The sequence below is a fragment of the Schistocerca serialis genome, chromosome 1, assembly GCF_023864345.2.
Source record: "Schistocerca serialis cubense isolate TAMUIC-IGC-003099 chromosome 1, iqSchSeri2.2, whole genome shotgun sequence".
Taxonomy (NCBI): domain Eukaryota; kingdom Metazoa; phylum Arthropoda; class Insecta; order Orthoptera; family Acrididae; genus Schistocerca; species Schistocerca serialis.
This window is the reverse complement of record NC_064638.1, coordinates 784,201,206-784,214,160: the sequence shown is the minus strand read 5'-3', so window position 1 is coordinate 784,214,160 and position 12,955 is coordinate 784,201,206.

Genomic DNA, 12,955 nt, shown 5'->3' with positions numbered 1-12,955 from the left:
GAGAAAATACTTTGTTTCATTTACGGGATGCAACAAGAGAGCGCCAGGCGCGCGAACTTGACAATAATCGACTTTGGGACTGGGACAGACGCGGTAGGTCTTTGTCGCCACGAGGAGAAAACTTTGACTATAAACACTTTTTGACTGTTCGGAAATTTAACATCTTCCGCAATTCTAAGAATGACATACATCCATGTGCATGGTTAGATCAATTTATGTACGCACTTCCACCAAATTGGCCACTAAGTCACAAACTAGAAATTATGTGCGGCTATTAAAGTCTTCAGGGGATTCACTACTCTAAGTGAACATGTGCCGTAGCGTGCATAGGGCCCCGAGCTGTAGTGGTGTTATTTCTCTTTTAGTTTTCTGTACCGCTGCCTACTCTTTTACTATTCTTTGCATCTGTCAAAACAACTCTTCGACTATCAATCTATCTAGAGAGTAAGTAAACAATAACCATATTTGACTAATTTACCCAAAAGTGACTTCGGAAATTACCATGTGGAGTTACTGTACCTTCAGCAGCATTCATTCGTAGCTTAAATGAAATTTTACCTGTTTATCTTCGTGACAATATTACTTCATATGTTGACGACATTCTTATTGCTAAACGTTCTTGGAGTGAGCACAACAAAATTTTGGATTCATTATTACGTATTTTTGCAAGAGTTGGCATTACAGTGAACTTGGAAAAATCTGAATTTGGTCGTTCTCAGGTGAAATTTCTCGGTCACATTATTTCTACAGAAGGTATTCTTCCTGATCCAGAAAAATTAGACGCTATTCGTAATATGCTGTTCCTACCACAAAACGTGATGTTCGTAGTTTCCAAAATTTTTGTAGAATGATATACTTTTGAAAAATTTTTGTGGGATGACATACTTGTGAGAAACTAACAGCTACATGTAAACACGCAGAGAGTACAAGGATACCGCGCTGTGTTTTGGCGGCGGCACATACTCAAAGTAACACTCAAGTCTGCGCGCCGCACAAGGCAGTCGTTGACCGCAAACAATTGCTTCCTACGTCACGCGCCTACAGCTGATCGAGCGCTCTGTGCGAATGCACTGACAGCCGTAAACAAATACACAGTTTAATTTCTCCGATTAAATTCAGTATAAAGCTATAGTGACTTGATGAATTATGTTATTAACGTTCAGTATTTTTCAGGACACGGTTCTATAAAATATTTAAGAACTTCAGGTAAATTCTGTGTGTCTCCGACGTTAAGAGGACTTGCTATCGAGAAAATTTCAGAAAGAATGTAATTTCCAAGAAGAAACTAATAAACTAAAAAAGGTAACTATTAATTGAGTTCATTTTTCAGTTAACATATTTCCACTTAGGTACGTACTTTAGACGTAATTTGCTGCTCGCAATCACGTGATTCATACTTTGTGCTAATTTCATGTTCTATGAATTTACTTGTGAAGCGACGTGCTTGCGTACGTTAACTGATTTTGACAATGATTATTAATGAACTGGGTTGTAACTTGTGTATATTATGCATCGCTTGGCTGCACTGCTTTTTCACTGATGTCATATTTTTTTTAATTATGTGCCTGCTGTGCTTATTTATTTAAATTATAATTGTCACCTGATTAGTTGTGCTGATATGTATGTAAGTTATACTTTGTGATTTATCTGCTTACGCCTTCATGTTTACTTATTAAGATTACATATGAACATTTATTTGCTTATGCTGATATGATGCTAATGACCTGTTTGCTGCTATGCGTATGGATTGCATATTTATACATTTCTGTTTGTTGTCATAACTACTCTTTAATTTGGTATATAGAAATGCTGATATAAGGTGTACAAACATAGAGTTTAGGTCACACTATGGTATTAATTATAGATTGTTCGCTTGGCAGAGCCTAGTTGTAAGAATTGTGCTGCATCCACTTGTTGACATTCTGTTCTCTACTGGTATATTTACTCGCTATTGCTTGTTTTGCTTACGCTCAGTGCCTTATATTTTAAGATAAGAAAATGAACTGCTATAATTCGACGAACGACATTAGTACAAGAAACTTCATAGAAGTCACATGAGCTGAGGTTTTATGGAAGCTGTATAAATTTATGCTAATAGGAAGGAAGCTAACGACATGACATACCAAAACTAGGTTTAGACCATTGACAGTTATTACACAGCATTTTTCGTGAGCAATTGAAATAGGAAGTGACACTTGACACAAGAAATACTCGACATGTTTGCTTCTGTTTGCCATAATTCTTGAAGTGGTGTACACACTGTGAAATATTATGATCATTCACACTCCGTAATCGTACTTAATTACTGAGAGTTATTCGAACTAAGTCTGTTAGAGGTTATGTATGCATTTCTTTGGTTTATAATTCATAATGAGTAGAAGATTTGGCTCAGATGGATTACACAGAGGTTGTGTGTTGACAATGTGTCTTCAGATTGTATGGGATGATGAACTGAAGTTTGCACTAGGATTTTATCTGTACTTGTTCGAGGAGACTGACTAGAGGAAAGAGTTGTTATGGAAGTGAAATGATATTGGTAATATGTGTCGACGTATTGAAGAGGTATTATTGAGGTATTGAGATTATATGAAGTTGATGATTATTGGAGTTTTGGTGGACAAGAGGTAAGGTAAATGCTATTAATGATAAGGTTTATATGTATCGACGTAAGAGGTATTATTGAAGTATTGAGATTATGTGATGCTGATGATTATTGGAGTTTTGGTGGATAAGAGGTGAAGTAAGTGAGGTGCATATTTTTTTTTTGTTGGTCTATATGGAACAAGGAGGATGAAGATAGCATACTAGAACATTAAAGTGGAAGGAAGATTGTCTACACACACTTTGTTAAATCACTAAGCAGTACATAACTTTTTTTTTTTTTTTGGAGAGAGGAAGTATTTGCATATCTTGGCTCACTGACAGTTGTTCAGCAACCATACATTTTGATCTGGCTTGGCAAACATTGGTCTTGACATGATGACTATGACGTTGACTAACTATTATTGACTGTATACATTGCTGCCACTACTACTTGATACACAAGATGAACATCAAATTTTGACAGAATTGCATTTACACAGTTAACACTATTCAATTACACAGTAGTACTTAATGTGGATGAAAGATGAGTGAGTGTGTTTCGTGTGTTTTCCTTTCCTAATCCTACCCACCTATCTCCTAAATATTATTTTATTTATTTGTAGTGGCTTGCACTGACACCCATAAATATTATAGGTTTACTGATATTTGTGTATTTGTAATAGTTAATATGACAATTATCTGATATCATTTGTGTGTTTATTAGAATTTGTATGTTTAGTGTAAGTGCATTGTAAAAGCATTTGTATGTGTATTCAAACTATTGTTCATGCTTGAGCTGTCTGATTAGTGATGGTGAATATTATGAACTGTTACCTGCATTTTTCAACATAATGGGTGCCACTTAGAAATGATTAATTTCTGCTGATGAACTGTGTGATTAGGATAGTGAATATTATGGACTGTTACTTGCACTTTTTCTACATGATTGGTGCCACTAGGACATGTTTAATTTCTGCTTATAAACTCTGATGAACAGTGTGATCAGTGATAGTGAATATTATGGACTGCTCTCTGGACCTGCTCATCATTGCTAGGTGCAACTGATGGACTGCTTCTACTGAAATAATGTCACTTGTTGGTGTCTGCACCTGTTCGACATTGCTGGGTGCCACTGATGGAATTGCTTCAACTGAGAAGATGTCACTTGTTGGTGTCTGCACCTACTCAACATTGGTGGGTGCCACTGTTGGAACTGTTTCTACTGAAATGATGTTACTTCTTGCTGTCTGCACCTGTTCGACATTGCTGGGTGCCACAGATGGAACTGCTTCTACTGAAATAATGTCACTTGTTGCTGTCTGCACCTGCTCAACTTTGCTGGTTGCCACTGATGGACTGTTTCTACTGAGATAATGTCACTTGTTGGTGTCTGCACCTGTCAACATTGCTGGGTGCCACTAATGAACTGCTTCTACTGAAATAATGTCACTTGTTGATGTCTGCACCTGTCAACATTACTGGGTGCAACTGATGGAACTGCTTCTACTGAAATGAAGTCACTTGTTGGTGTCTGCACCTGCTCAACATTACTGGGTGCCACTGATGGACTGTTTGTTACTGAAATAATGTGACTTGTTGCTGTGTGTACCTGCTCAACACTACTGGGTGCCACTAATGGAACTGCTTCTGTTGAGAAATGTGACTTGTTGCTGTGTGTACCTCTTCAACATTGCTGGATGCCACAAATGGAACTGCTTATACTGAAATAATGTCACTTGTTGGTGTCTGCACCTGCTCAACATTACTGGGTGCCACTGATGGACTGCTTCTACTGACATAATGTCACTTGTTGGTGACTGCACCTGCTCAACATTACTGGGTGCCACAAATGGGACTGCTTCTACTGAAAAGATGTCACCTGTTGGTGTCTGTACTTGCTCAACATTGCTGAGTGCCACTAATGGAACTGTTTCTGCTGAGTGATGTCACTTGTTGGTGTCTGCACCTGTTCAACATTACTGGGTGCCACTAATGGAACTGCTTATACTGAAATAATGTCACTTGTTGGTGTCTGCACCTGTCAACATTGCTGGGTGCCACTGATGAACAGCTTCTACTGAAATAATGTCACTTGTTGGTGTCTGCACCTGCTCAACACTACTGGGTGCCACTGATGGAACTGCTTCTATTGAAATGATGTCACTTGTTGGTGTCTGCACCTGTTCAACATTGCTGGGTGCCACTGATGGACTGCTTTTTACTGAAATAATGTGACTTGTCGCTGTGTGTACCTGCTCAACTTTACTGGGTGCCACTGATGAAACTGCTTTTACTAAAATGATGTCACTTGTTGGTATTTGCACCTGTTGACCATCGCTGGGTGCTACTACTGGAACTAATCATGGAAAGCATGTTATGTGAACATTTGTTAAACTGATTTTTTGTGTATTGTGTAAACTATTATGTAAAGTCACATGTATGAAAGAATTTGTATCGCTTACTGTATTTCATATATTAGTTTATTGAAAGGTCAGTGCAAAGCCAAAATTTTAACTAATTATGTGATATTTAGGTATTAATATTATCTTTTATTTTTGTTTGTATTTTTCTGGACGAATTTGGTGGTATTTTCACCACCAATGCTGGCAAAAATACCATCAAATTCTGGCCTGTGGAGGAGGGGCATATGAAAGGTGGCTACACTGAGCCACAGCGCCAGAGATTGCGCCAAAGAGTATTATTCAGCCTCCTCCACGGAGTGCTTGGGGAGAGCTCGTAGTAGTCAGTGCCTGTTAAGAACTCGTAGCAGTCAGTACTTGTTAAGAACTCGTAGCAGAGAGTGTTTGTAGGCAGTGCTTGCTGAGATGTGATATTGGAGAGTTCTGGTTGAGATGTGGTAGTAGCGAGTTGGTGTGGAGGGATTGTAATGTTTAGAGTGCTTTTCATCAATATAAATTAAGGTAACAAACTACTTTTCTTTTTTTTCTCATTATTTCAGTGTCCTAAATAATGCGTCATTACAGGTTCAGTCAACAAGGCATCTGGCTTGTGTTCTTGTACTAGAGTGTAATCCTGGTTTTCTTGAGCAATTATAGTATTTCTATTTTTTTATCACTTCAGTATAAATGGTATTTGAAATTTCTTGTCTTATCGAAGAAGAACCGTGCCGGATGTGTACGTTGAGTCATACTTCCACACACAGAACAGTTACTCTTGTGCTTGTTGTTGCGTAGGTTTCATAGTTGCTGGGGACTTAATCAATTAATTGTGTTAACGAAAATTTTCATTTCATTCTTTGTTGTTGTTGTTTGCAGTCAGATAGCGTAATAATACTAGTCAGGGCCAACCGTTTACGAAACAGCGTAATCGGACTTACAGCTACTAAAAATATTTGCATTTTATTTAATTAAGCCCCCATGCACTTCTTAATGGATTTCTGATTAACTTCTCACGTTCGGGGTTAACAGTCACGTAGATTTTTTTAAAGGATGTCATATTCGCCGTCAGCTCTAGAAATTATTTATTTCACAATTGCATTTGCGGCCTTTGGTCCATTTTCAAATGGTACTACGAAAGATTTTGCTTCAGCACACGTCAGCCTTTCAAATCCTCCGGAATGTATTTATGTCATCTTCAAAAACAAGCCTTTTCACTTCTGACGGTCACATGTGTACATGTCGGATGACCTTAAAGTCTGCTCGAAAATGGTCCAAAGGCCAGCAATTGTGAAATAAATAATTTCTACAATCAACGGCGAATATGATGTCATTTAAAAACAATGAATTTCTGTTTAAGTAGAAACCTACATGATTTGCTTTGGGACCATTTCGAATATGTTGTAGAGTTAAGGAACCTCGCTTGGTACTAACAGCCGAATACCGGCAAAAAAGAAATCAAGGATGCTGAGAGGTAATATCTCGTGTACGCCAGGACCATTAGAAACGGAACATCACAGTTTTATCTTCTCAGAAAGTAGGCTCACAGAGCACACACTTCTGAAGAGTGAAATTTTTACTTTATCAATTTATAAGTAATGAATAATATCTAAAAGTGGTCTTATATTAGGAATGATTCCGACATTCTCCTGAATCAATATAGTCAAACTAACGAAATACTGAATTCGAATGCAATCCTTTCGAATATGAAACCAGAAACTAATTTTGTGCAGACTGACAGAAATGATTGATGTACCTATAATTTTGCAAACAATTTTCACTATGGAGTTTTGAAAACACTGGTGCTGTATTCAAGCTTTGGGCTATAACACATAATTAAATTAGAACGGCTGGCAGTAGCAAAAAAGTAAAAAAGATAGAGTTTAGCGTCCCGTCGACGAGGAGGTCATTACTGCCGAAACAGAGACTTAGGATGGACAATGATGGGAAAGGAAACAGACCGAGTTCTTTTCACACAAATTATCACTGTATTCACTTTAATCGATTTGGAAACACGGCAAACTTAAAACTGATTGGCCGAACTGAGATTTGAATTTCTCTCTAGCCAAAAAGGTGTCCATCGCTTTAACCACGACAATGGCAGCAGCTTTGCTATTTGAGTCCCAGTCCACTCTGGAAGCAATGTTACAGACCACTCTCAGCTGTAGATTGCAATACTCTCTTTATAAATATATACATATTTGTTACACCTACTATTGCTCACGCACCCAGTGAGTACACTGCAAGACAACACTGATCTGAGATAGTACTGGCTCGCGGTGCTATAATAAGTGACCACAATCAACCACGTGTGTAGTGCTAGTTTTGTTAAGCCTCTTTCGGAAGTTGACTTATATACTTACCGATTTTTATGCATCCAGTTTGTAAAACTAATTTATATACACAGCACATTTAAGTGTGGGATTTACAGTCAATAAAACGGCTTATGTGTATCAACTGTAGTGACGTAATTAAAGTACATTATCATTGCTCTCATTTCCAACATAGTTTTCTATCCTTGGCCACAGCTAAATTTATCATACACTCCTGGAAATTGAAATAAGAACACCGTGAATTCATTGTCCCAGGAAGGGGAAACTTTATTGACACATTCCTGGGGTCAGATACATCACATGATCACACTGACAGAACCACAGGCACATAGACACAGGCAACAGAGCATGCACAATGTCGGCACTAGTACAGTGTATATCCACCTTTCGCAGCAATGCAGGCTGCTATTCTCCCATGGAGACGATCGTAGAGATGCTGGATGTAGTCCTGTGGAACGGCTTGCCATGCCATTTCCACCTGGCGCCTCAGTTGGACCAGCGTTCGTGCTGGACGTGCAGACCGCGTGAGACGACGCTTCATCCAGTCCCAAACATGCTCAATGGGGGACAGATCCGGAGATCTTGCTGGCCAGGGTAGTTGACTTACACCTTCTAGAGCACGTTGAGTGGCACGGGATACATGCGGACGTGCATTGTCCTGTTGGAACAGCAAGTTCCCTTGCCGGTCTAGGAATGGTAGAACAATGGGTTCGATGACGGTTTGGATGTACCGTGCACTATTCAGTGTCCCCTCGACGATCACCAGTGGTGTACGGCCAGTGTAGGAGATCGCTCCCCACACCATGATGCCGGGTGTTGGCCCTGTGTGCCTCGGTCGTATGCAGTCCTGATTGTGGCGCTCACCTGCACGGCGCCAAACACGCATACTACCATCATTGGCACCAAGGCAGAAGCGACTCTCATCGCTGAAGACGACACGTCTCCATTCGTTCCTCCATTCACGCCTGTCGCGACACCACTGGAGGCGGGCTGCACGATGTTGGGGCGTGAGCGGAAGACGGCCTAACGGTGTGCGGGACCGTAGCCCAGCTTCATGGAGACGGTTGCGAATGGTCCTCGCCGATGCCCCAGGAGCAACAGTGTCCCTAATTTGCTGGGAAGTGGCGGTGCGGTCCCCTACGGCACTGCGTAGGATCCTACGGTCTTGGCGTGCATCCGTGCGTCGCTGCGGTCCGGTTCCAGGTCGACGGGCACGTGCACCTTCCGCCGACCACTGGCGACAACATCGATGTACTGTGGAGACCTCACGCCCCACGTGTTGAGCAATTCGGCGGTACGTCCACCCGGCCTCCCGCATGCCCACTATACGCCCTCGCTCAAAGTCCGTCAACTGCACATACGGTTCACGTCCACGCTGTCGCGGCATGCTACCAGTGTTAAAGACTGCGATGGAGCTCCGTATGCCACGGCAAACTGGCTGACACTGACGGCGGCGGTGCACAAATGCTGCGCAGCTAGCGCCATTCGACGGCCAACACCGCGGGTCCTGGTGTGTCCGCTGTGTCGTGCGTGTGATCATTGCTTGTACAGCCCTCTCGCAGTGTCCGGAGCAAGTATGGTGGGTCTGACACACCGGTGTCAATGTGTTCTTTTTTCCATTTCCAGGAGTGTAGTTGCCCTTCACATACTTAATAGCGTTTTCTGAAAACAATCAACATGTATCTATTTCACAGACCAAAGCAATACAGAAATAAGCCCATTCTATTAATTGAAAACCTCTGGGTCACTTTTCTGCGTCTGAATTATTACTTGTGCTAGCTGACTCCTTTAGGAATCCATTACTGAATTTCATTGGCAGGTACAGAGTGGTCAATTAGTGCCATAACTAACTCGCGGCTTTCACGCGAGATGGCCAAAAATGGCTGTCGTGCCTCTGGTCTGTTCCAGGCGTCACTAACAATGATGCTGAGCTGTTGACCTGCCTCTCAGCAGACATTAATGTGCCTGCCATCAGGTCTCGCAGCAAAGTGTTCCACAGTAGATCCCTGTCTCCTTTCCCTTTGTGGTTCAGCAGACTTATCTCTCTGAGCATATTATTGCTACTGATCCATCACCTCGAAATCTTCGTTTCGAATTATTTACTAGCAACTTTCGTTGCTTTTGAGTATGCCCTCTTTTCCAACACTAAAAAGTGATTTGCCGAAAAATGATTACAGGGTAGTTTTTAGTTTTACAATTCTAGAGAATCTTCAATCTCCGTGTCCTTTTGACCGTATTATGCACACGTCGCCAGCCGAGCAGAGGTCGGTTCCAAAGATAAAATATCATTGGACTTGCGTGAGCTGTTACTGTCTAAAGAGATACTTTTCTTCCGGTCTTCAGATCAGTCCATAAATCGGCACACTACAGCTGCCGTAGCTTCTCTCCATAGGTAACTAATGAAGCTGCAGGAGATTCAACCTTTGTACCCCCTTCTTAAATTTCCAAGGCTAAATACTCAAATACAGACAGTATGCTGCTGACATTAACGTTCTTTCGTGATTTTAGTCCCGTCTTATTCACACACATTTCTCATTGGCGTTCACCTCCCTGTAATAAGTTACCTATTTATTTAATGTTCTTTGTACGTAAGGCATAACTTGTTCCTATTAGGCTGTAATGTACACTCAGCTGTATTTGCACTCAGTTGTAGGTCATCCACAGGGGACTTTTTTTTTTTTTAAACTCTTCAACTAGAAGTTAGTCGGTCGCGAAGTTGCGTTATGAAATAATTCCTGTACAAACATTCGTTTTCTGAAAACTTTTGTAAATAAGGACAAAAACGTTTTATAAAATATCCTTAGAATCACGTTCACTCTATATGTAATTCAAGTTTTCTATAATATCCACCACCATCTGCATCACGAGGGAGGTGATACATTCCACAGGAGTGAAGGATGTAATGGTTTACCCTGCGACCAGCGCTGGAAAGTAGTTTGAGTAGACTGTCGCACGGAACTGCTATGACATTAACACGGAAAGTTAAGCATACATAATCTAAGAGAAACAGTCAATCCAGATCACAATAATTATTTATTTATTTATTCTAGTAACCGGTTTCAGACTAAGCAACCATTTTCCGAGTAGTAGCTCCTTGAGGACGTGTGGGGCCGGTTTTCGGTGCTGCTGTGCGGACCAAGAAGCACCGTCGGCAACTGCTCTGTTATGCTGTTAAATGCGATCGCTGCCGTTCCGCTGTGACATCAAAAACTATTAAGAACAAATATCTGGGAGTCTGTGGTTCTGAATATTCTTCACAGGGAACAGCATCTTTTTTATCTTCTTAATAGGCTGAAAAACGGTTTAGTCCACAGACGGAAGGAATACCATTTCCTGACGTTATTGTGTTAGCCGACCGGGCGTGGCTACGCATTCCAGACAGCTTTGACTTGATCTTCCGTGGTCGATATGAATTTTGTCTGAACAGAAACACCGCATGGGTTTTTCGTCACCGAGATGCTTCTCATTTGCTATGCGTTCAGGTAAAAGGATTTTGGATAGGATGATGGATGCTGTGGCCGCGTTGACACCCGTCTGTGTTGCTCGTTTATGATACACGCAGTAGCCAAGTGCACCGTGTGGATTCCGGTCAATCAAAACGTCTACGAAGAGCAGGTTTCCTTTCTCCATTTCCACTGTAAACTTTATGGTGGTAGGTGTTCGTGAAACTCTACAACGTCTACCTGTCATGACGGCAAATTAAATGGGTACCAAACTCAAAACGATAAAAACAGGACGAACCGTTGAAGGCGATACGAATGAATATTTACCATTTTATAAAAAGTAATTAATGGACAGCACGTTCCAAAACAATGTTATAATTGTTGGAGAGAATTGATCACCCGATAGATACACTATCTTCTGCAGGGACATACGTAAATATAGCAACGATAGCACGTTTAGACAGATCAACTACACCTGTCATCATTTGTTTGACAAAAGTTGACAAACGAGAGGAGCTGCGACATAGCCGCGCTAATTCACGCTGTGATACAAAACCTATAAAAATTTCTTTATTATTTTCAGCACTATCTATTTCAACCAGTTAATTGTTCAAATGGCTCTGAGCACTATGGGACTTAACATCTAAGGTCATCAGTCCCCTAGAACTTAGAGGCAGAGAAAATCCCTGACCCCGCCGGGAATCGAACCCGGGAACCCGGGCGTGGGAAGCGAGAACGCTACCGCACGACCACGAGATGTGGGCAAATTTCAACCAGTTACGAACATCCTCGACGATAGTCGTTCTTGACTGAATCCAGTGTCTGAGGACAACATTTGTAATCAAGGGCTGCAAATTAAGAAAAAAATTCCTGAACAGTCTCGGACTTTTACATAGGTAAGATATAACGTGATACGTTCACCGTAACCATTTTATACAACCATTATATTGATGAAACGTCATGCTTACGATAAAAGAAAAAAAGACAGACTAATCAGAGTATGATCTCACATTGCTAATGAAATAGTTTAAATGTTCTATTTCAGCAACTTTCACAGACAAGCTATGACAACACACAGAGTTACGCCTGTCTGTGATATACAGGGTGAGTCACTAACTATTGCCACCAAGAATAACTCCGAAAGTATGATAGTAACTGAAACGTTTGTGGCACGAATGTTGCATGGGACAACGGGAGCCACAATATGACGTTGGTTTTTTGTTGCTTGGTGGGGTTGCTTCAGAGATATGAAGGTCACTATGTTTTTTTAAAACGGGACGCTATAGTTTGGTACTTATTTTCTGATAGCAGCTATCGAGACGAATCCAATGTTGTGTAACAGTAAGGTCTTTAAAGATCAACGAAGGTCAAAAAGGTGGCATGAACGTCCATTTACAGAAAGTGTTGGACGTGATGGCCATTGGTATCAATGCAGTGCTGCAATCTTCTTATCATGGATTGAATGGATCCCTTATCACTTCGGCATTTACCGAAGCACGTGCTCTGACAACTCTCTCTCGTATATCATGCAAATAGTAAATATTCGCCGAATACGAAGTATCCGTCAAACGTTACATTGACATGTAAACACCATTCGACAGTTTCGCAATACAACACTAATACGAAAAGTAAGACTAGTATCGTCGAATCAAACGAATGTGAATGATGTATTCCTTGGAAGGACAAGTCGATGAGCTTCTCAGTTGCGGAGAATGCCAACGAAATTCAGTGAGAGCTGGAGACTTATACGCTGAAAGATATCCTCAATGTACTCACCCTACACGTCGTGCATTTAAATATGTGTATGATAAATTGAGAACAACTGGATCTTTAACGCATCGGAAACATATCCAGCATAAGAAAGTTACTAACGAGCAAACGGAAATTGGTACTCTTGCCACTGTGGTTCGAGATCCTTGTGTTAGTTTGAGTCAAATCGCAGGGGAATCTGGCATGAGCCAGAGTAGTGTTGTTCGTGTTCTGCATCGCCATAAATATCATCCTTACCATATCAGTCTACACCAAGAATTAACTGGTGCGGATTGTATGCGTCACATTGAATTCTGCCCACGGCTCTACTTCAGATTCAGAGCGATGACATATTTATTAATTTGATTTTATTTACTGACGAGGCTACATTCACGAACTGTGGAAATGTTAACTTGCATAACATGCATTGCTGGGCAATTGAAAATCTATG